Source organism: Choloepus didactylus, chromosome 1 (assembly GCF_015220235.1).
Source record: "Choloepus didactylus isolate mChoDid1 chromosome 1, mChoDid1.pri, whole genome shotgun sequence".
NCBI lineage: Eukaryota > Metazoa > Chordata > Mammalia > Pilosa > Megalonychidae > Choloepus > Choloepus didactylus.
In genome coordinates, this window is record NC_051307.1 from 72,647,346 (window position 1) to 72,675,107 (window position 27,762).

Genomic DNA, 27,762 nt, shown 5'->3' on the forward strand with positions numbered 1-27,762 from the left:
ACAACACATTAAAAACTCGAAAGGGAAAAATCAATTGATCATCTCAATAGATGCTGAAAAAGCATTTGACAAAATCCAACATCCCTTTTTGATAAAAACACTTCAAAAGGTAGGAATTCAAGGAAACTTCCTCAACATGATAAAGAGCATATATGAAAAACCCACAGCCAGCATAGTACTCAATGGTGAGAGACTGAAAGCCTTCCCTCTAAGATCAGGAACAAGACAAGGATGCCCGCTGTCACCACTGTTATTCAACATTGTGCTGGAAGTGCTAGCCAGGGCAATCCGGCAAGACAAAGAAATAAAAGGCATCCAAATTGGAAAAGAAGAAGTAAAACTGTCATTGTTTGCAGATGATATGATCTTATATCTAGAAAACCCTGAGAAATCAACGATACACCTACTAGAGCTAATAAACAAATTTAGCAAAGTAGCGGGATACAAGATTAATGCACATAAGTCAGTAATGTTTCTATATGCTAGAAATGAACAAACTGAAGAGACACTCAAGAAAAAGATACCATTTTCAATAGCAACTAAAAAAATCAAGTACCTAGGAATAAACTTAACCAAAGATGTAAAAGACCTATACAAAGAAAACTACATAACTCTACTAAAAGAAATAGAAGGGGACCTTAAAAGATGGAAAAATATTCCATGTTCATAGATAGGAAGGCTAAATGTCATTAAGATGTCAATTCTACCCAAACTCATCTACAGATTCAATGCAATCCCAATCAAAATTCCAACAACCTACTTTGCAGACTTGGAAAAGCTAGTTATCAAATTTATTTGGAAAGGGAAGATGCCTCGAATTGCTAAAGACACTCTAAAAAAGAAAAACGAAGTGGGAGGACTTACACTCCCTGACTTTGAAGCTTATTATAAAGCCACAGTTGCCAAAACAGCATGGTACTGGCACAAAGATAGACATATAGATCAATGGAATCGAATTGAGAATTCAGAGATAGACCCTCAGATCTATGGCCGACTGATCTTTGATAAGGCCCCCAAAGTCACCGAACTGAGCCATAATGGTCTTTTCAACAAATGGGGCTGGGAGAGTTGAATATCCATATCCAAAAGAATGAAAGAGAACCCCTACCTCACCCCCTACACAAAAATTAACTCAAAATGGACCAAAGATCTCAATATAAAAGAAAGTACCATAAAACTCCTAGAAGATAATGTAGGAAAACATCTTCAAGACCTTGTATTAGGAGGCCACTTCCTAGACTTTACACCCAAAGCACAAGCAACAAAAGAGAAAATAGATAAATGGGAACTCCTCAAGCTTAGAAGTTTCTGCACCTCAAAGGAATTTCTCAAAAAGGTAAAGAGGCAGCCAACTCAATGGGAAAAAATTTTTGGAAACCATGTATCTGACAAAAGACTGATATCTTGCATATACAAAGAAATCCTACAACTCAATGACAATAGTACAGACAGCCCAATTATAAAATGGGCAAAAGATATGAAAAGACAGTTCTCTGAAGAGGAAATACAAATGGCCAAGAAACACATGAAAAAATGTTCAGCTTCACTAGGTATTAGAGAGATGCAAATTAAGACCACAATGAGATACCATCTAACACCGGTTAGAATGGCTGCCATTAAACAAACAGGAAACTACAAATGCTGGAGGGGATGTGGAGAAATTGGAACTCTTATTCATTGTTGGTGGGACTGTATAATGGTTCAGCCACTCTGGAAGTCAGTCTGGCAGTTCCTTAGAAAACTAGATATAGAGCTACCATTCGATCCAGCGATTGCACTTCTCGGTATATACCCGGAAGATCGGAAAGCAGTGACACGAACAGATATCTGCACGCCAATGTTCATAGCAGCATTATTCACAATTGCCAAGAGATGGAAACAACCCAAATGTCCTTCAACAGATGAGTGGATAAATAAAATGTGGTATATACACACGATGGAATACTACGCGTCAGTAAGAAGGAACGATCTGGTGAAACATATGACAACATGGATGAACCTTGAAGACATAATGCTGAGCGAAATAAGCCAGGCACAAAAAGAGAAATATTACATGCTACCACTAATGTGAACTTTGAAAAATGTAAAACAAATGGTTTATAATGTAGAATGTAGGGGAACTAGCAGTAGAGAGCAATTAAGGAAGGGGGAACAATAATCCAAGAAGAACGGATAAGCTATTTAACGTTCTGGGGATGCCCAGAAATGACTATGGTCTGTTAATTTCTGATGGATGTAGTAGGAACAAGTTCACTGAAATGTTGCTATATTATGTAACTTTCTTGGAGTAAAGTAGGAACATGTTGGAAGTTAAGCAGTTATCTTAGGTTAGTTGTCTTTTTCTTACTCCCTTGCTATGGTCTCTTTGAAATGTTCTTTTATTGTATGTTTGTTTTCTTTTTAACTTTTTTTTTCATACAGTTGATTTGAAAAAAGAAGGGAAAGTTAAAAAAAAGAAAAAAGAAAAACAAGGAAAAAAAAAAAAAAAAAGATGTAGTGCCCCCTTGAGGAGCCTGTGGAGAATGCAGGGGTATTCGCCTACCCCACCTCCATGGTTGCTAACATGCCCACAGACATAGGGGACTGGTGGTTTGATGGGTTGAGCCCTCTACCATAAGTTTTACCCTTGGGAAGACGGTTGCTGCAAAGGAGAGGCTAGGCCTCCCTGTATTTGTGCCTAAGAGTCTCCTCCTGAATGCCTCTTTGTTGCTCAGATGTGGCCCTCTCTCTCTGGCTAAGCCAACTTGAAAGGTGAAATCACTGCCCTCCCCCCTACGTGGGATCAGACACCCAGGGAAGTGAATCTCCCTGGCAACGTGGAATATGACTCCCGGGGAGGAATGTAGACCCGGCATCGTGGGATGGAGAACATCTTCTTGACCAAAAGGGGGATGTGAAAGGAAATGAAATAAGCTTCAGTGGCAGAGAGATTCCAAAACGAGCCGAGAGATCACTCTGGTGGGCACTCTTACGCACACTTTAGACAACCTTTTTTAGGTTCTAAAGAATTGGGGTAGCTGGTGGTGGATACCTGAAACTATTAAACTACAACCCAGAACCCATGAATCTCGAAGACAGTTGTATAAAAATGTAGCTTATGAGGGGTGACAGTGGGATTGGGAATGCCATAAGGACCAAACTCCACTTTGTCTAGTTTATGGATGGATGTGTAGAAAAGTAGGGGAAGCAAACAAACAGACAAAGGTACCTAGTGTTCTTTTTTACTTCAATTGCTCTTTTTCACTCTAATTATTATTCTTGTTATTTTTGTGTGTGTGCTAATGAAGGTGTCAGGGATTGATTTAGGTGATGAATGTACAACTATGTAATGGTACTGTAAACAATCGAAAGTACAATTTGTTTTGTATGACTGCGTGGTATGTGAATAAATCTCAATAAAATGATGATTAAAAAAAAAAAAAAAGAAAAGCATCTTCAAGCCAAAAATATTTTGGTGTAAAAATAATTGTAAATTAATTTTAAAATTTGTTAGCTCACCTTGTTTGTTCATAGACTAAAGGATAAGCTTGGAAATAGTGAACCAATTTTGTGGATATCAGCTTCATTGAAAGATACTATCCACTTTTGATTTCAGTCTCCCCCAACAGCTACTGATGGAATGACTCAAACTCGATAACGTTATATATGATGAGTTTTAGCAGTGTGTTTCTTCTCAATAGTAGGATCAGTCTACTGATTGTGAAATTCGCTAGTTAAGAATGGTATAAATATATTCAAGCTTGACTTCATTCTATATATGCTACTCTTGAAAAGTGGTGGATATGTAAAATACTTTTATCCTGAAGTCTATATTTCCGTTAATCTCTTTTATAAAGAAGTGTGTTTTCCCAGGGAAATAAGTGGACCTAATGGGAGATGGATTGCCCAAAACATTTCTCTGATAGAACTTTGTATATTTCAGTGTAAAATGTATACTGTGTTTACTGGATATTCTGTGTATACACATATAAATCTATGTTTATATAAATGTATACATGTAATTCTTCCATATTATCTCTTCAAGAAGCTAAAGGATGCAAATTTATGCTTGGTTGTCTGTTTTGTTCAGTGTTGTATCCCCAACACCTGCATCTGGCATGTGGAAGTTCCTCAGTAAACATTTGGTGAATTAGTATTACAGAAGTTCATGTTTCCTTAATTGAATATTCCATGGAACTTGGTGTTTAATAAGCATCCCCTGATGATAATTATTTTTCCTAGACTGAAGTCAGGGAGAGAAGTGGTCTTTGAAAACAAAAGTGTCTCTATGCTTTTAAAGTTTGCATTTAGTCTTGTATATAATCAGTACATATTAGTGAGCCTGAGAACTTAAAATGAGCAGCAGAAAATTTTTGGGTACCTGATGGCTCATTTTGTAGTATACAGTGAATTAGCAAGGATATATTAAGGGTATATTAAGACTTGTTATGTTAGTCTTCTACCAACTGCTTCTCTAACACCTGTAAGCAACTCTGTGCGTGGAGCACTTGTATGATGTAAGGTAGGCACATTGGTTCCTTCTGGGCTTCAAGAAATGCTCTAAGACACCTGGATTCAATTAATGTATATTAGAAAGGTTGACCAAGTCCATTAAAAAAAAAATTGTGGTTAATATATATCTATTTAACATAAAATTTGCTATTTTAACTATTTTTAAGGGTAGACAGTCCATTTTTAGGTGTTTTATTATAGGGGTATTTTTAAGATATTTCTGTATAACTTCAAATTGATCTATGAAGGTAAGAAAATTTTTTGTTTTATATTGACTTTTATAACTTGTTAATTTAGTTTGCAGTTTTTCCATCTCTATGGTGGTTATATTGCTATTCCTAAAAAAAAAGAAGATGAATTATGTAATTATTTCAGTGTGCCTTAATATTTACTAGAAGTATTTGTCTTATGGTAATATTTTAAGTTACTAAACTTTACCATAGGCACTTAGAGTGGACAGGTTTCTTGAGAGAGCCAGTTAATGATGTGGAGGAACTTAGTTTCTGAACAGGGTTTAAATAATAAATAGCTATAATTTATTGGGGAGTTCTGTGTGGTGAGACTACTGTCCTAAGCATTTTCAGCTATACCACGCTATTAAAATGAAGAATTGCCATGTAAAAAGGGCAGTAAAACCCACAAAATGTGACGTGTATCCGTGTGCAGAGTAATACAGATCCATCTGTTCATCCAGGCACTCCCAGGATGGACACGTACGTGATCCTCTTCCATGTCTTCAGTGTAGTATTTGCATACCTACTGTGTTTTCAGCATTGTTAGAGTAGCCGAGTAATCAAATAAGTGTATTATAAAGAGAGTCAGTGGAGAAAAATTTGAAATCACCTGTCAATGTCAATACCCTTAAATATGAAACCCCTTGCTATAGCAATCACTTTGTTCTACTATTTGAAGGACTGACGCATACAGCCTACCTTTCAGTTGATTTGGTCAAGTGAACACTTGAATGATAAAGTTTTCAGATTTGAAAGTTTAGTTGTTCCTCTTAAAGTAATGAGTGCTGCTTTTATTATTCACTTGAAGTTTCTCTTTTTATAGAATTTCAGATAAATCTTTCTGATAAGGCCATGATAAATTATTAATAGTAAATGGTGTCCCACAAATGTCTGTTATATTTGAGTTATACTTAATCATCAGAATCATAATTTTTCACTGATTATTTGCATTTTTGTAAAATATTTCATACTTTGTAATTTATAATGTACCTCTAAAAAATTATTTTAGCACTTTTATTTCTTTCTATAAATATCTTTACTCTTGCCTCCAAATTTTCAGCTGTATAATGCCTCACTACTGCTTCCCAGAGATTAATATAAGCAGAATCTTTAAATTTAAAAAAGGTTTCCTTATAGAAGACAAAGTTGGATGGCTGAACTTTTTTTTGAGCTGTAGCATGATCTCTTAGAGAAGCATGGCCTGTGGAGTTAGATGGACCCCAGATTAAGTCTGATTCAGCTGGTTACTATTTATGGAACCATGGAAAATTTGCCTAGTGTCATCTGTAAAATGGGGTGAATATTGATTGTGTAAGGTTGTTATGAAGATTGAAAATGCTGGAGAGTGCAGTTCCAACCCAGACAGGGCAGGGCCTGCTAAGAAGATGTGTTTTTTCTCAAAATTGACAGAGTGTGGAAAATGACATTTGTTTCTTGAAACTGAATTTCAGTATATTATTCTCTTTTCACAGCAAGGGCAATGTCCAGCTTCATATTGCACATCTGTATAATATTGGAAAAGTCTTTATTAAATACAGGATGTACTTTACTTGAATCATTAGAAAACAGTAAATAGTAGTTACTCCTTATATTGTTAGATATCTTAACATTTTCTATATAATCTTAAGTGATAAGGTTTGTTTTATTTTAATTATATATGATATATACTTCTCTCCAATTGATTTTTGCAATTTTATCAAAGCCTAATAAAAGCTTAAACATACAGCAATGTTGGGAGATAATCTATCATTGTGTAGATTTATTATAGTCATTTTAGAATTATGTTATTGCTACTTGCTCTCAGTATTAATAAGATTATCACCCCAAACAACATGTAAGTTATTTAAACATAGCAACAGATTTTTATAATTTGGATAATTTTCTTCAAAGACTATAATTATACATAACAAAACAAGAATATTTACTGTGAATTCTTATGACTTCTTAAAGTATGATCTCTATTTTGATAAATTATCTCAGCCTGATACCTATGAAATTTTTAAATTTTGAATTAAACAGTTAATTCAGTTATGACCTTACTCTTCTAGTTCGTTCATAAAATAGAAAAGGAAAGCAAATGTTCCCTTCTATTTTACATCAGTGATTTAGCAATTCAGTTTCACAATCAGAAAAAGAAAGGTTTTCTACAGCTGATGAAAAATGCTGCCTCCATGAAAGTATTTACTTTCTAATAATTTTCATGTACATGAGCATAAACCAATATAATTTGGTCTCCTGTCCCTAATATCAGTAACTATTTTGTTTAGTACTTTTAAATATCTCATAACAATTAAAATATGAATACCTGTTTTGAAGACGATGAAGGACCATCTATGAAATAAATACCTTGGTTCCTTCTAAAACCTGCTCTACAAATTAGCATGTATTGTGTTGGGTATTTCTGTTTATCGCAATTTTGCCTTTTCCAAGTTGAATGTGTACACATCCTGACCATAACCTCTATGAATTTATATACTTTATTTACTTTTTAAATTATGGTATATGCAAAGTCCAAATCTTTCTGGCCTGCTTATAAGAGTGGGTGCACCCTGGATCACTATCCCTCTGGGGTCCTTCTCCAGCTCTATTCCAATACTTGTCTTTTTAGAACCTGAACTGTGGGTGATTATTTCGCTGGAAAAAATGTTTTGTTTAAAGATCAAGCAATGTTTTCTGTTTTTCTCTATTTGTTTACCTAATAAATATTTACTGGGACTACTGTGTTCAAGGCAGTGTGTTAGATACTTTTAGGGTCGTAATATGATAATTTAAGGCAAATTCTAAGAAGTTAGAGAGAGATACAGATAAAATTTATTAAGAGTACCATAGAAGATCTTAATTCCCTGTTAGGGATATCAAGGAAGACTACACACAAGGGAAAATACAGAAATCTGGGGAAGGTGTATAGATAGAACCTTTTTGCCAGGTAGGTACAGCATATGTAAGGATAAAATGGGGAACTTTGGTGGAAAGACAAATATAAGGAGACCTTGAATGTCAGGTTGAATTTGCATTTTTTCAAAAGACAGATGAACTCTGAAAGGTTTTTGTCTTTTTTAAATAGATCTTATTTTTTTTAGAGCAGTTTTTAGGTTTACAGGAAAAATTGAGCAGAAAGTATATAATACACATATACTTTCTTCCTCCCCTCCATCCCATTTCCCCTATTATTAACATCTTATGTCAGTGTGGTACATTTAGTACAATTGATAAACTAATGTTGATACATACATTATGACTAAAGTCCATAGTTTACATTAGTGTTCACTTTTTGTTTTTGAATTATATGGGTTTTGACATGTATAATGTCATGTATCTGCTGTTAAATATCATACAGAATAGTTCCACTGCCCTAAATGTCCCCTGTGCACCACCTATGCTTCTTTCCTTCTCTTCATCCAAATCCCAAGCAACACTGAATTTTTTTTTACTGTCTCTGTAGTTTTGCGTTTTCAGAGTGTCATAATGTGGGAATTATATAGTATGTAACCTTTTCAGACTGACTTCTTTAACATAGATTTAAGGTTCTCCATGTCTTTTGGTGACTTGATAGCTCATTTCTTTTGATCACTGAATATATTCCATTGAGTGGATGTACCACAGTTTATCCATTCAGTTATTGAAGGGCATCTTGACTGCTTCCAATTTTGGGCAGTTATGAATATAAGCTGCTTATAAACATCCATATGCAGGCATTGTGTGTGTATGTGTATGTATGTGTGTGTGGATATTTGTGATTGTAAATTTAGCTTTCACTGTGTTCCTTAAAGAATATGACTTCCGAGTATCTGTTACATGAACCAGTTTTAAAAATTACTTTATCTACAGAACTTGGTGATGGATTAAACTTCTGTTGGAGGGAGAAATAGAGGATAGTAAGAGGGACAAAAGTGGGGGGATTTGAAAAGGAAATCAAAGATAAGGTTAAATGTGGTTTTTCAAAAGAGTACTAATAGCACTACCAAAATTAGGGAGGTTACGTTTGTGATGGGTTGCATTTGAAATGCAGAGAGGACATGCATGCAAATTGTTTAGATTATAGTTAGAAATTTGAGATGCATTTAGAAGAGATTAAGGCCAAAGATAGCTATACCTTGCGAGAGGCATAGAGCTGAGCTTTTAAAATCGGTAAAACTAGAGAATATAACTAAGGACAGATCTTTTGCAAACACCTTTTTTTTTTTAAATGACAAGAATGACTTTATTCAAGGGCTACTATAGTAGGGGAAAGAGAACAGAATCCAAGTCTGACCTCAACTCTGTTAAACAAAGAATAGCAGGGTTTTTAAGGGTTTGGGTGGGCTAGGAGTAGAAGCACGGGAATGGGTGAGCATTATGCAGCTGAAAATCCTGAGACAAAGAGTTGCAGTTAGGACTATTTTTGTTCAGAATGTTTTCCTTTGCTGTGATTAGGCCACCTTGATCCTGTAAAGGCCAGGGGAGAGGAAGAAGGAGACTAAGAACACTTTAGTAAAGGCACCTGTTCAGCGCCTGGAATCTACCTATTCTTTTATTAACAGAAATTTAGAGGGAAGAACAATCCAGATCTGTTGGTGGAAGGGGTCAGGCAACAGAGTATAGTGACATGGAAGATGGGGAAGAATTTTCAATCAAGACAACAATGTTAAAAAAAAAATTTAGAGACATCCAAAAGTTTTTTCTGTAAAAGGCCTTGGGGTTCGCAATTAACGGATAACTACACCTTTGGAGAAAGCGTTTTTGGTAGTTGGATCAAGGTAGAACTCACATTTTATAATGTTTCCAAAATTCCCCCTTTCAGTGCCATGTTCTTGGTTCCCTTTTTGGCTGAAATTACATATTGACCTATTGTTGTTATAGAGTGGTCTATAATGATTTATTAATCCATTACTGTGAGCATGGACGTACTCTTTAAATGTAGCTTTAACATTCTTTTCTTTAAATATGTTACCGTACACTGTCTCAAATCAAAGCTTACCTATGTGCTTCTATCATTTCCCATATGCATTCCTTTCTTTAAAATATCAGTAAACATACTTCTTAAATGGCTCACCTATAGGACATATATTTATTATAATTGACATTACAGAGGGATGATTAATGAATTTCCTATCATTGCAAGCTCTTCTTTTGCAATAAGTACAGTGATACTTCAATTAAGGCCTCCTCTTCTAACAAAAATCCTTTAGAAAGCTCTTCAGAGAACTAGGCTGCCTGAATATGCAGTTCTTGGGCTAAGAACAATCTACATAGCTAATTGTATTTCCATTTGCAGAAAATGGTTATAAGGGTATACAAAATTCACACTAGTTAATAATGATTACCATGAAAAAAGTTGCAGCTGTTCGTTATTTGCATATTCTGTGCTAATTTCTCTCTTTATATGTTCATATATATATATGTGTGTGTGTGTATTTTTTCTTTTCTTCTGATCTTTACAACAACCCGTAGATGTAGGTATCATTATTCTCAGTTTGTACATGAGGGAATTGAGGCTCAGAACATCAAATAGTCTAAACTTCTAGTCTAAAAATATAGGCAGGGTTCAAATCCAACTCTTTCTGACTTTCAAAAACTAATGATCCATGCAGTTTTATGATGTATTTCAAGTTTGAACTTTAACACCTTTGATGGCAACTACTTACCTCTGGGGGACTCAGTATCTCATTACTTTCTTCCCCTTTTCCTCCAACTCAGGGAAGAATAGATCTTTTGTTTGCTAGTATAACATTTTGTTTTCCAATATAGCACAAAACAAAATAAACATATTGTCATAGGTCCTTCTTGAACAAAACCAGGCACTGTTCCATTTATTTAACACTGTTATACTTAATCTTCACATGAGTCCTATCAGGTCAGTGCTGTTTTCCTTTTCCTCCAATGTTTTGTTATGAAACTTCCAAACAGATAGCATTAAACACTCATATAGCCACCACTTAGAGTCTCCCGTTAAAATTCTATATTGATTCTATCACATAAAATGTCTTTTATTCATCTGTCAATCCAACTTATTTTTTGATGCATTTCCAAGTAAATTGTAGACATTGGACTCTAGTTAATGATATACATGCTGAAGTATTTAGGGGCGGTATAGTGATATTTGTGTATGGTTTTTTTCTTTTGATGTAAAATTTACGTTCAGTAAAATTCACAAATCTTAAAAGTACATTCTCTGAGTTCTGACAGATGTATGCACCTGCGTAACTAAATACCTATTGAGATATAACACATTACTATTGGTAGGTGCTATTTTTATTCCCATTCTGTAGATGAGGAAACTGAAGCACAGAGGTTAAGTAATCTGCTAATAAGTGGCAGAGCTGGAATTCCAACGCAGGCAATCTGGCTGCAGGATTTGTGCTTTTAACCACCACACCGTACTGCTATCTGTGGATGATCTTCCCATGTTCAGATATCCTTTACAAAAGCATTCATGCTTGCAAAAGAAATGTTTATTTTAACATAATTGTGTCGACACAGAAGTGGTACTGTTAAGATTAGTTGGGAGTATAAAGGCTCTTCTGGAAATGCATCGGTTCCATGATGGTTCACATCTGAGGAAATAAAAAGGGTGTGTAGCATGATAAAATAAGTCCCTTTATTGAAGTACTAGGCTGAATCTCTGTGCAATAACTGAATCTTGACTGGCATCCTTGATTGTTTCCACATGTAAATGGTGAAATGACAGTGGATTTCCTAATGATGATACTGAGGTTCAGGAAAATCCTCAAATACCATTTGAGCAATTAAGAGTAAATTATGTGAGGAGCTAAGATGGTGGCATAGAGAGGAGTGGAAGAATGTTAGTACCACCCGGAACAATTCATAAATGACCTAAAAACTAGTAAATAACCTGGAATAACTGTGGGGAGACAAACGTGACTGTCCCCTCATCATCCACCAACCTGAATTGGGAGGAATGCCTGAGATTGCAGCATGAAATCTGTAAGTAAAACTGCGGACCCGCACTGGGAGCTGAGAGCCGAGAGCCCTACCTCACAGAAGCCTGGCAGTGCTAGAGAGCAGCACTCTCCCAGCCCAGCTCCAACTGGGGTTTTAATGTTAACTGCTCAATACAGACAGTGAATCCTCAACAAGCAGACAGAGGCTTTTGGTGACGACTGACCTTGGGAGAGTCAGGGGACATATCTGTCACAGGATGGGGAGCCCAGAGGATCGGGTGCTATCTCTGGCTGATGGGTGAACCTGGGAGCTTTTCTGTCCCTTTATCTGTGGAGAAAACCTCAGCAGTTTTTCAGCCCGCAGCACTTTGCAGTAAAGACAGCCTCAGCCATTTTAAAATCAAAACACTTCGATCAGCAGAGTCAGAGAAACAAAGAACTTCTTGATATACAGATGACCTCTCTGGAGGGGGCATAGCTTCCCAAGAGGGAAGGGAGGGGCCCAGCTCTACTGCCTGCCTTTCTGGAACCAGACCCCAAAGCCTGGGGGAGGAGAGCCACAGGCCACAGGTGACATGCTGACAGGTGCACCTGCCAGTCAGAAAAGCACAGGTGTATCAATCCTCTAATAAAAACCATCAGGGAAACCAGATACTGAATATTTCCTCCTTCTGTGACCTGAGCCTGTTCTTATCTGAGAAAACCGGATTGGGGTGGCCTAGGAGGTCAGATGCCTAGACAACAGAAAACTACAACCTACACTAAGAAAAACGAAGCTATAGCCCAGTCAAAGGAACAAACATAAACTTCAACTGAGATACAGGAATTTAAACAACTAATGCTAAATCAGTTCAAAAAGTTTAGAGAATATTTCGCAGAAGAGATAGAGGCTGTAAAGAAAACACAGGGCATACATAAGGCAGAAATCGAAAGTTCAAAAAAAACAACTAGTAGAATCTATGGAAATGAAAGGCACAGCACAAGAGACGAAAGACACAATGGAAACATACAACAGCAGATCTCAAGAGGCAGAAAAAAACACTGAAGAACTGGAGAACGAAACACCTGAAAGCCTACACGCAAAGGAGCAGATGGAGAAAAGAATGAAAAAATATGAGCAACAGCTCTGGGAACTTAAGATGAAACAAAATACAAGAATCATTGGTGTCCCAGAAGGAGAAGAGAAGGGAAAAGAAGCAGAGGCAATAATAGAGGAAATAATCAATGAAAATTTCCCATCTCTTATGAAAGACATAAAATTACAGATCCAAGAAGTGCAGCGTACTCCAAACAGAATAGATATGAATAGGCCTACGCCAAGAAACTTAATAATCAGATTATCAAATGTCAAAGACAAAGAGAGAATCCTGAAAGCAGTAGGAGAAAAACAATCCATCACATAAAAAGGAAGCTTAATAAGACTATGTGCGGATCTCTCAGCAGAAACCATGGAGGCAAGAAGGAAGTGGTGTGATATATTTAAGATACTGAAAGAGAAAAATCGCCAACCAAGAATCCTATATCCAGCAAAGCTGTCCTTCAAATATGAGAGAGAGCTCAAAATATTTTCCGACAGACAGACAATGAGAGACTTTGTGAACAAGACACCTGCCCTACAGGAAATACTAAAGGGAGCACTACAGAGTGATAGGAGAAGACAGGAGTGCGTGGTTTGGAACACAATTTTGGGAGATGGACACACAGCAATGTCAGTACACTGAACAAAGATAACTATGAATATGGTTGAGAGAGGAAGGTTGGGAGCATGTGAGACACCAGAAGAAAGGAGGAAAGATAAAGAATGGGACTGTGTAACTTGGTGAAATCTAGTGTTCAACAATTGTGATAAAATGTTCAAGTATGTTCTTTTACAAGGGAGAACAAGCAGATGTCAACCTTGCAAGGTGTTAAAAATGGGGAGGCATTGGGGAAGGGATGCAATCAATGTAAACTAGAAACTGTAACTAACAGAATCATTGTATTATGCTTCCTTTAATGTAACAAAGGCGATATACCAAGGTAAATGCAGATAAGAGTGGGGGATAGGGGAGGCATGTCAGATGCTTGACATTGGTGGTGGTGTCTGACTCTGCTTTGATTTAAGGTTACTTTTTCTTTTGCCACTTCCTAGCTGTCATTTTTTTTTCCTCTTTCTTTTGCCTCTCTACCTTCTTTGACTCTCCCTCCTGCCTTGTGGAAGAAATATAGATGCCCTTATATAGATAGTGGTGAAGGTGGTGAACACATAAATATATGACCATACAGAGAACCATCAATTGTTTACTTAGGATGGAATGTATGGTGTGTGAACAAAACCATCTTAAAAAAAAAAAAAAAAAAGGGTGGATGACTAAACCTCAAGGGCAATATAATGAGTGAAATAAGCCAGACACATAAGGACAAATATTGCAGGGTCTCACTGATAAGAACTAATTATAATATGTAAACTCATAGACATGAAATATAAGGTACCAAGTTATAGGACAAGGCTTCAGAATGGGGAGCGGTTGCTTAGTATGAGCAGAATGTTCAACTAGGATGAACTTAAATGTTTGGAAATGAACAGAGGTGTCGGTAGCAAGATGTGAGAATAACTAACAGTGCTGAATGGAACGTGAATGAGGTGGAAAGGGGAAGCTCAGAGTCATATATGTCACTAGAAGGAAAGTTGGAGGTCAAAAGATGGGAATGTATGAAACTGAATCCTATGGTGGGCAATGTTCATGATTAACTGTACAAATATTAGAAAACTCTTCCATGAACCAGAACAAATGTATGACAATACAACTAGAAGTTAATAATAGAGGGGCATATAGGGAAGAAATATCTACCTATTACAAACTATATACTACAGTTAGTAGTATTTCAACATTCTTTCATAAACAGTAACAAATGTACTATATCAACACTACGAGTCAACAATTGAGGGGGTTGGTTAGGGATATGGGAGGATTCGAGTTTCCTTTTCTTTTTCTTTTTTTTTTCCTTTTTTCCTCTTTCACTTTATTTGTTGTCTGGAGTAATGAAAATGTTCTAAAAATTGAACAGAAATTAAGTGTGGTGATGGATGCACAGCTGTATGAGGTTACCAGGGGCAACTGATTGTACACTTTGGATCTTTGGATAATTGTATTGTATCTGAACAATCCCAATAAAAATTAAAAAAAAAAAAAGTAAATTATGTTAGTATAATTCTGTATTAAGCATATTTTTGCTGTACTCTAATTAGTAGAATTAGACTCTAAGTGGTTTATATAGTACCACTTACCTTCCTGTCTCAGTCTCCAAAATAAATAGAATTGACCAATTTGGAATTTAAAAAGTTCTGAATTTTGCAAAATTGTCAACAAAAAAATGAATAAAAATCATTTTCCCTTCCAAATAAATTGCATAACATTATAAGTAAGGATTGGAACAGATTATATTAATATTTTTTGGTTGGCAGTATTTAGGTAGACTATCCCTCTGAAAAGAACTTGATGAACTCTAAAGTCTCTTTCCTGCATTGTGTTCATACCACAAACCATATCCTAAAATTTGACCAGCACTTTGTGAACTAAGCAGTTGATGGAAAAGCAGTCATCATATGTTACTTTTAAAAACATCCAAAGTATTCGCCATAAAGCAATAAAAATGCATGTACTTAGCAAAACCTACTAGTCACTAGAGGGCAGAGCAGTACTGTACTTTAGGCCTTTTAGGAAATTTGTGGTTTTAAATTTGCTCAGCACAGTGGAAAATGTATTCATGCACAACTGAAAAGAAATTCCTTTTTATTCTTGTTATCTATCCTTACTGTGAAATACAGTAACATGCTTACACTTTTATTGAAGGAGCTTTTCCAGTAATTACATCTGTTGCTTCCAAAAGAGCATTAGAAGAATATAAAAAATATTCCTCATGAGAAAATACTAATGCTTATGAAGAGTGGTGCGTTAAATCATTTCTGCAGTATTTATTGCAATCCCTGAAACTGGATTGTAGTACAGACTTTAGGTGAGATGTTGTGAGAAAACAAGTAAATTTGAGAGACCAGTCATTTACTATTACTTATTCATGCATCTTTCTGGCTAGCTGAGATGTGTAGAATCATTAAGACTTTGAAGTTATGAAGTTGTAAAAGCAAATTAACCGAACTTTTTACTCCAATTCCTTTTTAAGATATTAAAATTTTGGCAAGTGGCTCTTCGCAGAATTTCTGTTCTAAATTTTGTATTATTTTATTACCATTGGATTTTTGTGATATATTTTTAAAATAAAGTCACTGAGGTATTCTAGTGAGTAACCTGAGTCATTCAGTATCCCAAAAGACAGAATAGTGGTATCCTGAATTATGTGTAGTTTGAACTTTATTTTATAAAAAATTTGGATTCATACATGATTCATTTTTAATAGAGACAACATAGGATACCTGAAAAAGCCCTAGGTTTTGTTATCAGAAGGTTTGGAGCCCCAATTATCGTTTACTGGCTTATGAACATGGATAGGTCATATTACCTCCCCGAACCTCCGATTTTCTAAAGTTGAAAAATTGGAAAAATACTTCCTTATCTATACTAGATTGTTTTGAGCATTGTGTATGTCTGTGTATGTATATACTCCCAAAGTTGAGACTTTGTGAAGATGAATTTTCATAAAAGTACAAACTTATAAAAGACATTAGAAATAACTTTGAAATGGTTGATTATATCATAAATTTAGTAACTTGAGAACAACTATTAAATGAGTAAATGGTACCAAAAATGTGGTTTCAAAACCAAAACCCAAATTCAGACTGCCGACTTCCTCCCTGTCTCTTGAGTTTTTCCAGCTTCTTAATCTGTCTATAACTCCTGACTGTCTTGCTCCTCTCACCTCTTTATTTCTGTCTTCTGTTTATTTCCATGTTTCCCCTCTCTGTGTTTCTCCTGACTGTCTCTGGTCTTTCTCTGTGTTTTTCTTGTCCCAGGGACCCTCGGGAAGACCCCAAGCCTCTAACAGTACCTGATATCATCTCCAGCATGTTTATAGATGTGGAGGATTCACTGGGATATTGAGAAATACCAGAGGCGAATTGTTCCACTGTAGTAAGTCAAATCAGCATTTATTAAATGACTGCTGTTTACAGAGCACAGTTAGTGGTGCTTTGGTGGAAGAGGAATGAGTTAGGGCATAGCAGAGAAGAAATTTGTAAGCTCTCCTCTTGTCAGTGATTCTAGCCAGCTGGATGCACAAGCAAATAAGAAAAGCAACAAATTAAAAAGCTAACCAATAATCATATAAATGACTTGTGTTTTATATGTGTTGCAGAGGCACAGAGTTAATGGAGTAGAGAAAGCCAGGTGGTATTAATCAGGTTTCCTGCAAGAGTTTAAAATTAGGTTTTGAAGTATGGCTGGAGAGAGATGAGGAAAGAGAGAGTGGAAGTGAGTAATTTCTGTGGGTCTTGGCAAGCCTGTTTACTTGCCTATGAGTGAATCCCTGATTGGATGGAGGTAGTGAAATGAGAGTGCTAAGTTTCTGCCTACTAACACGACTAACTTTCCTTAAACTTCTACAGTGTTAGAGAAATTCAGGTTACAAAAAGAATTGTAGTCAAGTTGAAACATTCCGTAAACATTATTGGTATCTGTTGCCAGTTTTATAATTTTTAGAGTTTAAGGGTAAATTTTGATTATAAAGTAATAAAGAAGTACTATGACATAAAATTAATACAGACTGTTAGAACTTGACCCAGAGCTGCATTTTAAATGCTAGATGAATTACAATAGTAAACTGCAGTGTCACAAGTATATAAACCACCTTAGAAGTTTATGTAACAAATATAGCAAGTTTTATTTTTCTATTGGATATTTATTTTTGGTATTGTATTTTAGGCAGTCCTACCTAAGTGGACATGCCATGATTTTCAGAGTTGGTTTGAGTCCCATCTCCACTAACTGTAACGTTAGGCAGTCTAGTTAACAACACTGAATCTCAGTTTTCTCATATGTAAACTAAATTTGAAAATACTTACCTTTAAGAGTTGTCATATGAATTAAAAGACATAGTGTTTATAAGGTCCTGAGTACATGCTAGGTATTCTAGTTCCTTGTTACTTGCAGATACTTAAAGTATACCTTTAAAATAATTGGTTATATATAGTGTTATTTCTGAGAGCTATTTAAAAATAAGAGTAACCCCATGGTATTTAGAAAATTACAAATGAACAAAAGAATTTTTATAACATGAATAAGGTATAAAGAATAGCATTAACATGAATAACTGAGTATTTACCACCTTGCTTAGGAAATAAAACATTAGCAGTATTTGTGTAACCCACCGTGTGCCCAGCTCAGATTCCATCACCTTCTTTTACCTTGCCACAATCTTGAATGCTGAGTTAACTATTCCTTAATTATCTTTATAGGTTTCTTTTTTTTTACATATTTATTTATCCCCAAACAGTTATATGCTATTTTGCTTGTTGTGAATTTTATATAAATAATTTAATACTGTTTTCTTCTTAACACCTGTTTTTTTCTCCTCAGTATATGTGCATGAGAGTCATCCCTGTTTATGCGTGTAATTCATTTGTGATCACAGTTGCATGATATTTCACTGTATAAAAATTCAACAATTTATGTGTCTGCTTTCTTTTCATGGATATTTAGATTGTTTACAGTTTTTGTGTTATTACAAAAAAAGCTGCAAAGGAACAATTTGTGAGAGTACTATACATTCCTCTTTATGTGCTTATTGTTTCTCTAGGGTATATGCTCAGGAGTGGAACTGCTGGATCAGGGCATAAATGTGCTTGAAACACCACAAGATAATGCTGAACTACCCCAGAACTTGTTCCATTTTAAACTCCTGCTAGCAGAATGTGTTCCCTCCCTTAGTCCGTATTTCCTATCTCCTCAAAAATTACTAGATTTCTATTGACATAGTAATCACATCTTTATGAATGGTCTTTTGTGATTATTACTATATCTAGGCAGAATTTCAAAAATGGAAAATATTTTTTAAGTTGCTGATAATATCAGTAAACCTAATGATCCTCTCATGTTGGTTTTATCCTTTGCAGCAGCTGCCTATATTTCTATCATTTTTCTAAATGTCATTCACACCTTTTCTCAAACCCAGTTAAGTCTAGACATCCTGAAATATCTCGGTATGTTTGCTAGCTAAGTTTCTTCCAGAAACCACATCATAATAATGTAATGTTAATTATGTTGACCTAACTTCTAAAGACAGTTGCAGAAAAAATATATATATACATATACCTCTTTTACTGATTCTTTTCTTTTTCCCTTAGTTCAGGTTGAGATAGTGACCCACAGAGGACGGTTTGCAAGCTGTTCTGACTTGATGGACCAGGATTAGTTCTCTATTACACAAGTCAAATGACTCAAGTTGTGTTTGCTGCTCCTTCCCCTTTTCTGTCCTCACCCACTTTTGTATTTCTTAGCCAATGATTTCTTTTGGTATCTGATTATACTTTTACACCCCATTGCAATTTTCATATAGAGGTTCCTTCTAACCTCATAATCTGTAGTTGGTGGTCCATAATTTTAGTGATTGATCTCAATATTTTGCTTGTTATATTGTCAAGCATATTGCCACATTTATTTTCTAAGTTTTTCCAGGCAAGGGTACCAGGATCTAGCCTAGTGCCTGGTACTTATTATTCAGTAGATGTTTGCTGAATGTGGAAAGGAAAGATGTAAATGCATAACCACTGAAGTACCTTTTTCCTGCTCAAGAACAATAATTTCCCTAAAAGCTCTGGGCAGAAACCAAGAGAACTATAATCCATACTGCCAGTAAGTTAACTTTGTAAACCACAAGCAAGTCATTCTTCCTGAGCTTCACTCTATATTTTTGAAAAGTGGGAGTAGTAGGCCAGTGATTTATAAGATTCCTTTTGGCGCTAACATTTTATATCCTGACTTCTAGTGAAATGAAAATACTTTTACACTGAATGCCTGGGCACCACTACCAAAGTCGGAACCTATTTTAGTGTGCTTTAGACTTACAACTATGTCACAGTGACCTGCCAGTTATTGTCCTTCATAAACCCAGCAAGTGGGGCATACATTGAACTTCTTTTCCTCTCTTTGTTATTTAGGGTTGATTTGTTCTAGAGAAAGAATACATTTATCTTCCTTTGAGAAAGCAATGAATGCTTTTGGCTTTCTGACTTCATCCACCGGGCAGCCCAGGCATTCTTCATTGCAAAATCTTGAGTCTTGTCTTCTTGCTCCTCCTTCTCTTCCCCTAATCCCACAACTGTGACCAAGGCAGCTTGTCCTACCATTTATTATTTGCTATACGACTTAACCCTATGTCTTTTCTCTCACTTTGGTTACCATCTATGATTCAGTATTGTTCTTTACTATTGGGCCTTTCTTTGAAGTCAGTGGGTCTTTCTTCATCTGGTGCTGGAGGTAAGTTACCTCCTTCTTTCTCCTGTAGTTCCTCTGCTAGAGGCAATTCAATTCCAGGTAAATGGTAAGGAAAGGGCTACACTCCTTCCCTTGCTACCCTTATTCGGTCTTCCTATTGCTATTCAAGGGACTCCAACTCTAAGATGTATCAGAGCTACTACCACCTTCAAGGAGCTATCTTACAGTCTCTCACAATGGCTGATATTTCCTGAAACCTGTTATTTTTCTAGGATTCATTTTGTTAGTGCCTCTGAACTCTGTGCATCAAAGACAAAAGGCAGCAGAGAACAGGCAGGCAAAGCCAGGAACACAAGCTCCCTCTTTACTCCCTGGTGATTTTAAGTATGGCCCAATCACTCCTGCTGGTCTTGTCCAGAGATCTTTTTATTTGACCATTAACCAAAATTAATCAGGTTCTTTCTGACTTTTATTAAAGGACATGAAATAATCTAATCTCAACATGATGTTATGGATCTGCTTTGTGAATATCTCTTGTAAGTCTTGAAATTTTAGGCTGAAAAGAGAGTAAAGCAAGAGAAGAATTTTATAACTAAAAAGAAAATGAAAAAAGGGGGAAACTTTAATGAAGGGTTTATTTTTTAATAACATTAACAATTGTGAATCACATTTGGAATTTTTAGTATCTTTGTAATTTTTTTTGAAATCTTAATTTATAAACTATCATAAGCCTTATTTTTAACTTCTCCCCCTCCCCCACCTACACACATAAAACACCCAAGATATCCGCCAGGCTAGGCAATACAGCCAGTCTTCCTGTATTCTCCTGGAATAAGAAACCAGACTCTCTCTGATGATTCAACCCCTTGTAACTAACTGCTTACTCAACATAACTCCAAGAGATGCCATTATAAATATATTTACACAAAATACATTATGCCAAACATCTATTTTAGAGAGAGGCACTTCATGCCATCTTATCCCCGGAAGAACGGATTACTTTTTGTTCCTTAGGAATGCAAAGGAAAAAACATCCTTTTATGCTTAGAAGGGAAAATTATCTGACATGAAAACTTTGAGAGGAGAAGACTTGCTGTAACCACTCTTATATTGTGTCTTTGATTAATGTAAAAGGCTTGACCTGTTAAGTATTCACATTCATATTTTAAATTATCAGATTAATGTTTCTTTTGTAGTATTAATTCACTTAGTATTTTATTAATTTAGACTGGCTTGAAAGTGTTTCAGAAAACCTACAGCTCTCATTTATTATTCTTATTTTAATTTAATGTCTTCTGAATAGAGAGCCATATACTCTTTTCAGAGTATATTAAGGTGCCCAGCGAATATTTGAAAACACAGAAATTAGACTACTAATGAAATAAGTTGGACCATCCTTAAGTACAGCAGGAAAATTTACAAATATATAAACATGATAAAATTTTCCTTCTGAAGAAGCTAGGAAATGCATTTATTAAAGATTCTCCATTGAATGGGCTTAACTTGAAAAAGGGTTTTTAAAATGCTAAATTAAGAAATTTTTAACTGCATATTTAATTTTTACTCTTTGCATCTGTTACACAGCAAAGTTGGTAGTAGAATTAAATGTTTGAAGTTGAGCATGTAATTATACAAAAATTTATCTTTGTAATTAAAAAGCGTTTTATTGAAATAGTTCTTGAATAGTTTCATTCAAATTTAAGTATTGCTCAAATAACAGTATTCATTTAGTCTAGGAGTTCATAATTGGATAGGAAAATAGTAAAATATACAAATGGATCTCTAATATTTGAGAAAAAGAAGTGAGCAGTGAATTTGTTTTCTGGACGTTAACTTCCTAGTATATTACCATTCATTATCATAGCTTAAATCTACATTTCTGTAAGACTAACTAGGTTTTATTAAATCTGGAAAATAAATTACTGAGTCTGTTTAATAAAAACAATAGAACAGAAAGTAGCACTGCTATACTTTAATTGGTATTCCTCTAGGAAGGATTTTTAACAACATTACAACAATATAATATTAAAAATCACTAAATACGGTTTTCTTCTGTCTACAGTTCAAACTGTTTTCTCTCACCACATCTTTCTCCGAGTCTGTATGTTACTTCTGCCAATACTCTTCACTCCTTTTCCCAGTGGTGGCCAGCTGCAGTGTCTCATTTGAATGAATTAGAGGAATTTTAGCTGCTGTTTTCATCCATTTATAGTTATGTGCTGTTTCTTTTTTTTTTTTATGAACAAGAATATTCATTTATGTAATCACATTAAATGTAGTTAAGAAGTTCAAGAAATTTAACATTGATATAAATCTTACATTCTATATTTCATTTTTTTCTTATGACCCAATTGTGTCCTTTTGAGCCTTTTCTCCTCTATTCTTAGATCTCATCCAAGATCATCTATGGCATTTAATTGTCATTATTTATTTAACTTTTTTTTTTTTAAATCAACTGTATGAAAAAAAAAATTTTTTTTTAAATTAAAAAAAAAAAAACAATAAAAGAACATTTCAAAGAGACCATAACAAGGGAGTAAGAAAAAGACAACTAACCTAAGATAACTGCTTTACTTCCAACATGTTCCTACTTTACCCCAAGAAAGTTACCTAATATAGCAACATTTCTGTGAACTTGTTCCTACTATATCCATCAGAAATTAACAGACCATAGTCTGTTACATAACATCTACAGATGTGTTTTTGTTATAACTGGGTAGATGGCAGTGTTATTTCTGAGAGTCTCAAGCTGCCCAGTTACCATAGGGTTTGTCTTTTCATCACTTAGTAGCCTCCCAGCTACTAAGAATCTCCCTGGACCTAGAAAAGTCAGTGCTCCAGAATTCTGAGGTGGAGAACATCTAGATCCCAGGGCCAGGGCGTGACTGGATCTGATTTTCACTGAACAGAGAGAGTTTTCCAGTCAGCTGTTCTTTCTGGATTAAAGCTCATCAAAACAGTCTCTTTACTGCTTTTATTAGAGCTTACTCAAGGATTGATATGAGTATGTTTTCTTTCAAACTTTTAAAAATGTGCCAGAGATTTTTGTTGATTTGTTTGAAATTACTTGCATTTAAATGGCTTCAAAGCCTGTTCGTTTTCATCAAGCTGCTCTGGCTCTTTTGTTCTTTATACTTACTAAGGTTGGTGAAATGATTGATGGCATTGTTTTCTCCTTTTTCTTCCTTTACATTTTTGTGGAGACTTCAAAGGCAGTAAGATACACCAATTTCCCACTTTTTCAGAGTTCACATTTGTGGCAAGGATGAATGGTAGAAAAGTTTGATTTACAGGATTTGAATCGATCATTCTCAATGGGGACTTCACATTTGAGACTCACTATCTGTAAGAAGGTACTAATGATGGTGTTGTGGAGGTGCAAAAAGGAGGCTGAGTCACAAATTTAAAATAATCATTTGAGACAATAATAAGCAGAGGTTCACAAGGCAGTTTATGGCTCATGCTATAGGGAATTAAGAAATTTGGAGGAAGGACATGTTATTTTGCCTAGGAAGAAGGAAGAAACATTTTTATGTAGCGTATCCATAGGCAAAAGCTAATTGGAAAGAAAAGCACCCAAGTGCAGAGAGCTGGGCCTTACATCTTCTGAGATATACTGAAGGTCAAAGGGAGTTTGGGACCAGGTTTTGTATGTACTGGTGGGGTGTGAGGCAAGGAGGACTCAACAAGATATGGAATACCAATCTAAGGAATTAAATTCTTGAAGTAGATTGTGGAGAGCCATTGAACAGTCTGAATTCAGGAAAGTGAAAAGATCAAAGCCTGATTGTGAATAATCTACTGACAGATTAGTTTGGAAATGGACCTGTTCAGTTAGAAGCTATTGTATTCATTTCTTGGACTGAGGTGGGCAGAAGGGTTTGAAGAAGACCATAAATACATTAATTCATGCATTTTTTCCGGTAAATATTTAAGGCTGTATATATAAGGCTCTCTAAAAGGCACTTTCACATTCATTATCTTTTTCCATTCTCACCATTTTATGAAGTAGGTACTAATCTGTTTTAACAGATGAGTAAACTGAAACCTTCACATTGGACAACTAGTATTAGTCAAAATTCATAGCCAGGCTTGTCTGACTGCCAAGTCCAATCAGACCTTTTTATTCCCTTGCTCAGACTCATGAAGCATGGAGATAGAGAAGGACATGAATTTTTTTTATCCCTTATTTGATTTGTCATATATGCTTTCTTAATGATTATTAAATTTAAGGATCCAAATTATATGTATTTATGTATATTACAGTACACTTGGAAGAGTTTTCGGATACTGTGGATTAGACTTAGCTATTTTTCAATCACAGCACTTGAGAAAATAATTCTTTTCTGACAATTTAGAGAAAATGTCAGTTAACAAAATTTGGGTCATTAATATATTTTATATCAATTTAAAAAGGATAGTATGAAATTTTATATTCTCCTGAGTAGTAGAAATAGTATATAAAAAATGAAAACAATTTCCCAGTTTCCAAAAATAAAAACATTGGGATAAACTGTAATGTTTAGGAAAGAAGAGTTTTAGTTAATTTGATTTTCTTATTCGTTGAAACTTAGCTGGAAATCTTTTGATTTCAATACTTGTTTGTACCTGCAGAGAGATACTTAGAGCACTTGTCTGAATTAGGAAATTGTAGATGGAACTTTATTTCTTAATGGGAGGATCATCTTGGTGTCATCGCTCTAATGATTAGTAACTCTTTCACAATATTTAAAACATATACTTTATTGAAGGGGACAGAGATTTGACCAAGTGTGTGCTGATATCCAATGAATTGCCCACTACCAACACCAACAATACCACTCTGCACACCCTGCCCAAGACATTCTCGGAGGTATTTTTGTTTAATTGATGTTAAGCTTGTTTTTGTAATATGCCACTTTTTTCTGAAAGCATAGTGTCCCCTAAAATGTGGTTGACTTAGTTTGCCAGTGCTGCTCTGACAAATACCACACGCTGGTTGGCTTAACAACAGGAATTTATTGGCTTTCAGTTTTGTACACTAGAAGTCCAAAATCAAGGTCCATACAGGCAATGCTTTCTCTCAGAGTCCACAGCATTCTGTTGCTGGCTTGTTCAGTCCCTGGGATTCCTTGGCTTGCAGCTCTGTCTCCGTCACATGGTGATCTCTCTCTCCTCTCTAACTTCTGACTTCCACTGACTTCTGTGTGCAAATTTCCTTTGCTGGTAGGGACTCCAGCCATATGGATTAAGGACCACCCTGATTTGATTCGTCTAAATAGGATCTTTCAAGACATTGTTCAGAAATAAGCCCACACCTTAAGTAATACTATCTTCGAAGGTCCTATTTATAAATGGATTCACAGTCACAGGAATGTGGATTAAGACTTTGAATATGTCTTTTGTGGGGTACATGAGTCAATCCCCAATAGTGGTTACTTGAGAAATATGTTACTGTATGCTGCTCAAGGTTGTATCTATAAGTTCAGATTGCTGTTTCATCATCATTTCATCATTCATTTCATCTTTTGCTAAATGGAGGTCTTTTTATATGAACACACTTTTTGAATTTTTTTTCTGGATGCTAATTTTTTGTCTGTACATCTTGCATTTCCTTCAACAAAAGAACAGCTTTAGGTTCACAACAAGAAGCAACTGTCTGAAATATGTTCATTGACTCAGCTTGGTGTCTGCAGTTGCCCAACAAAAGTTATTTGATTTGGATAGTATAACGATATAAAAATAAGCATTCAAATTAGATTTTGGCTGCTGTAATAAGAACTTCTGTCTGTAACGTGAAGTCTTGAAATCCACACATAGCGTATTCTTATGTTGAAATTTGGAGAGATTTGAGTCTAATCACCATTGAAACGTTAATAAGAAAGCTTATATTGGCAGAGCTCAATATTTCTTCTGGATTTTTTTTTTTTTTAATTCTCAAAGAGATAGAATCTTGATCTCAAGATTGACCTGACAAGGGATGCATCTCAGTATTGTTCACAAGACCAAAAAAAAATTGTAGTTTTGTGCATGTGTATGTGTTGTTTGATGAAAGAAATGAATGCTTTAGTTTACTCAAGAAAATCAGTTCAAAGAATGAATTGGACAAGGCCAGAAGCATATTGAGAATGATGTCCCAGAAGACTTTTAGGAGTTAGAAAGTAGAGTGCAGTAGTATAAAACTATTCACACATTTCATTACATCCTCATAGGACTGCAAATTGATTATCTCCTTGACAAATAGCAATATTTAGGGAAAAAAGAATGTTGAGATTCTGGCATAACTATTTACAATGGAAGAGTATGTTAAAAAAATAAATCTCACCACACTTAGAAACTCAGGTTAATTTTACTATTCTATTTTTTTGAGATCCTTTTCTTGAAAACCATATCTCTGTGATTCTCTACTTGTGACTTTATTTTGAATGTTGAAAATTGGTTTTCAATGAAGTGAATTTTTTAAACTTTGTGTTTTCTAAAAGAATATGAAATTCATAAACTTCAGTTGCCTTCAGAAATGTTACCTTTTATACTTTCTCCATGATAAATGGAAAACAAATCAGCCCCAAGGATGTTTTTGTAGTAGTTCCAACTTGTTCTCCTTGAACAAGCTCTGAGACCTTGAGCAGAGCTCTTAATTTGGACCTGAATTTCCTCTTCTCAATGAGGGAGTTAAATTGGTTAATCTCTAAAGTTTGTTCCAAATCTAAAATTCTGTGATTTTGTAATTCAATGAAGAACGAAGTGGGAGTTCAAAATAAGTGTAAGAATCCCCAAATCAAGTCAGATGAGGTTAATTAGAAGAGGAGTTCCAGATTCATTGAGTTTTTGGCAGAGTTTTCAAGAGAGAAAGGAAGCAGAACAAGTAGTAGAGAGTATTCCTTATAGTAGAAATGGTCTGAGGAGTTGCACAATAGCAAAACCTTGTATTGGATATGTCCATGTAATGACAATGAGATTTGCTTGATTAGGGCAAAGAGTTTTTCCTGAGGTATGACAATGAATTTTCATATATTGTATCTACAGGCTCAACAATTTTCTGGGAAAAAAAAAAAATGACCCTTTAAAATGTGTTTTTAATTAGGTTTATTCTATTTTTTTTAAGACTCCAGCACTTTTACTTCAGCAGCCCATCCCCTCGAAACCACAGCAATCATATTATTCATTTCCCGTTTAACTGAGTTGTATAGTTTCCTCACCTAATTCATAGCATAGCCAAAAGTTAAATTTTTGTAGGCTGTTGGAGAATAAAAGTAATACTGATTGGTGACCTCTTTTTTTTTTTTTTTTTTTTACAAATTACCTTGGATAAAAGGCAACAGATTATTATCTGACCCATTTCAAATTTCTCCTTAGAAATTTATCTTATTAAGGATAATGTTTGTCTATTACAAACTCTGAAAATTAGCATATCAACCACATGCAGAATAATTTTTAAAAGTTAAGACCTCTACTTGTTAGAAATAAATTTCCTAATGTTTAAACATGTACCTTTCTACATTGCAAAGATTCTTTTTATCCAAAAATCTCATAGATCAGTTTGTGTAAAAAAATGGCTGTCTTCAATGACAGTCTTCAAGTACTTCATTTATGTTGTGTAGGACAGAAATGAACTGCTTTTTACAGAGTGGTATGACCACAACATATAAAGTTAATTGCTCTCCTTTTGAAAAAAAAAATGCATTCTAACTTACATAGGATATAATTTAACCCAAACCATTAATAATACTCATGAAGATAAATTTTTCAAGGGAAAAAGCCTGTAAGTAAATCCTCTGTTTTGCCTTAAGATTTGGAAATAAGTGTTAAAGG

General features: G+C 35.1%; 1 protein-coding gene across 16 annotated transcripts in view; it reads left to right on the plus strand.

Moving 5' to 3' along the window:
• BBX (BBX high mobility group box domain containing) overlaps positions 1–27,762 on the plus strand; it is a 312,533-nt gene that overhangs the window by 121,883 nt on the left and 162,888 nt on the right. The window contains exon 4 of one of the 16 annotated variants that reach the window (XM_037835081.1): positions 16,554–16,671. The exons of the other annotated variants lie outside the window; for them this stretch is intronic. The gene's annotated coding sequence lies outside the window, so the exon portion shown is untranslated. The remainder of the gene's footprint in view (positions 1–16,553; positions 16,672–27,762) is intronic. 16 annotated transcript variants of the gene reach the window in all.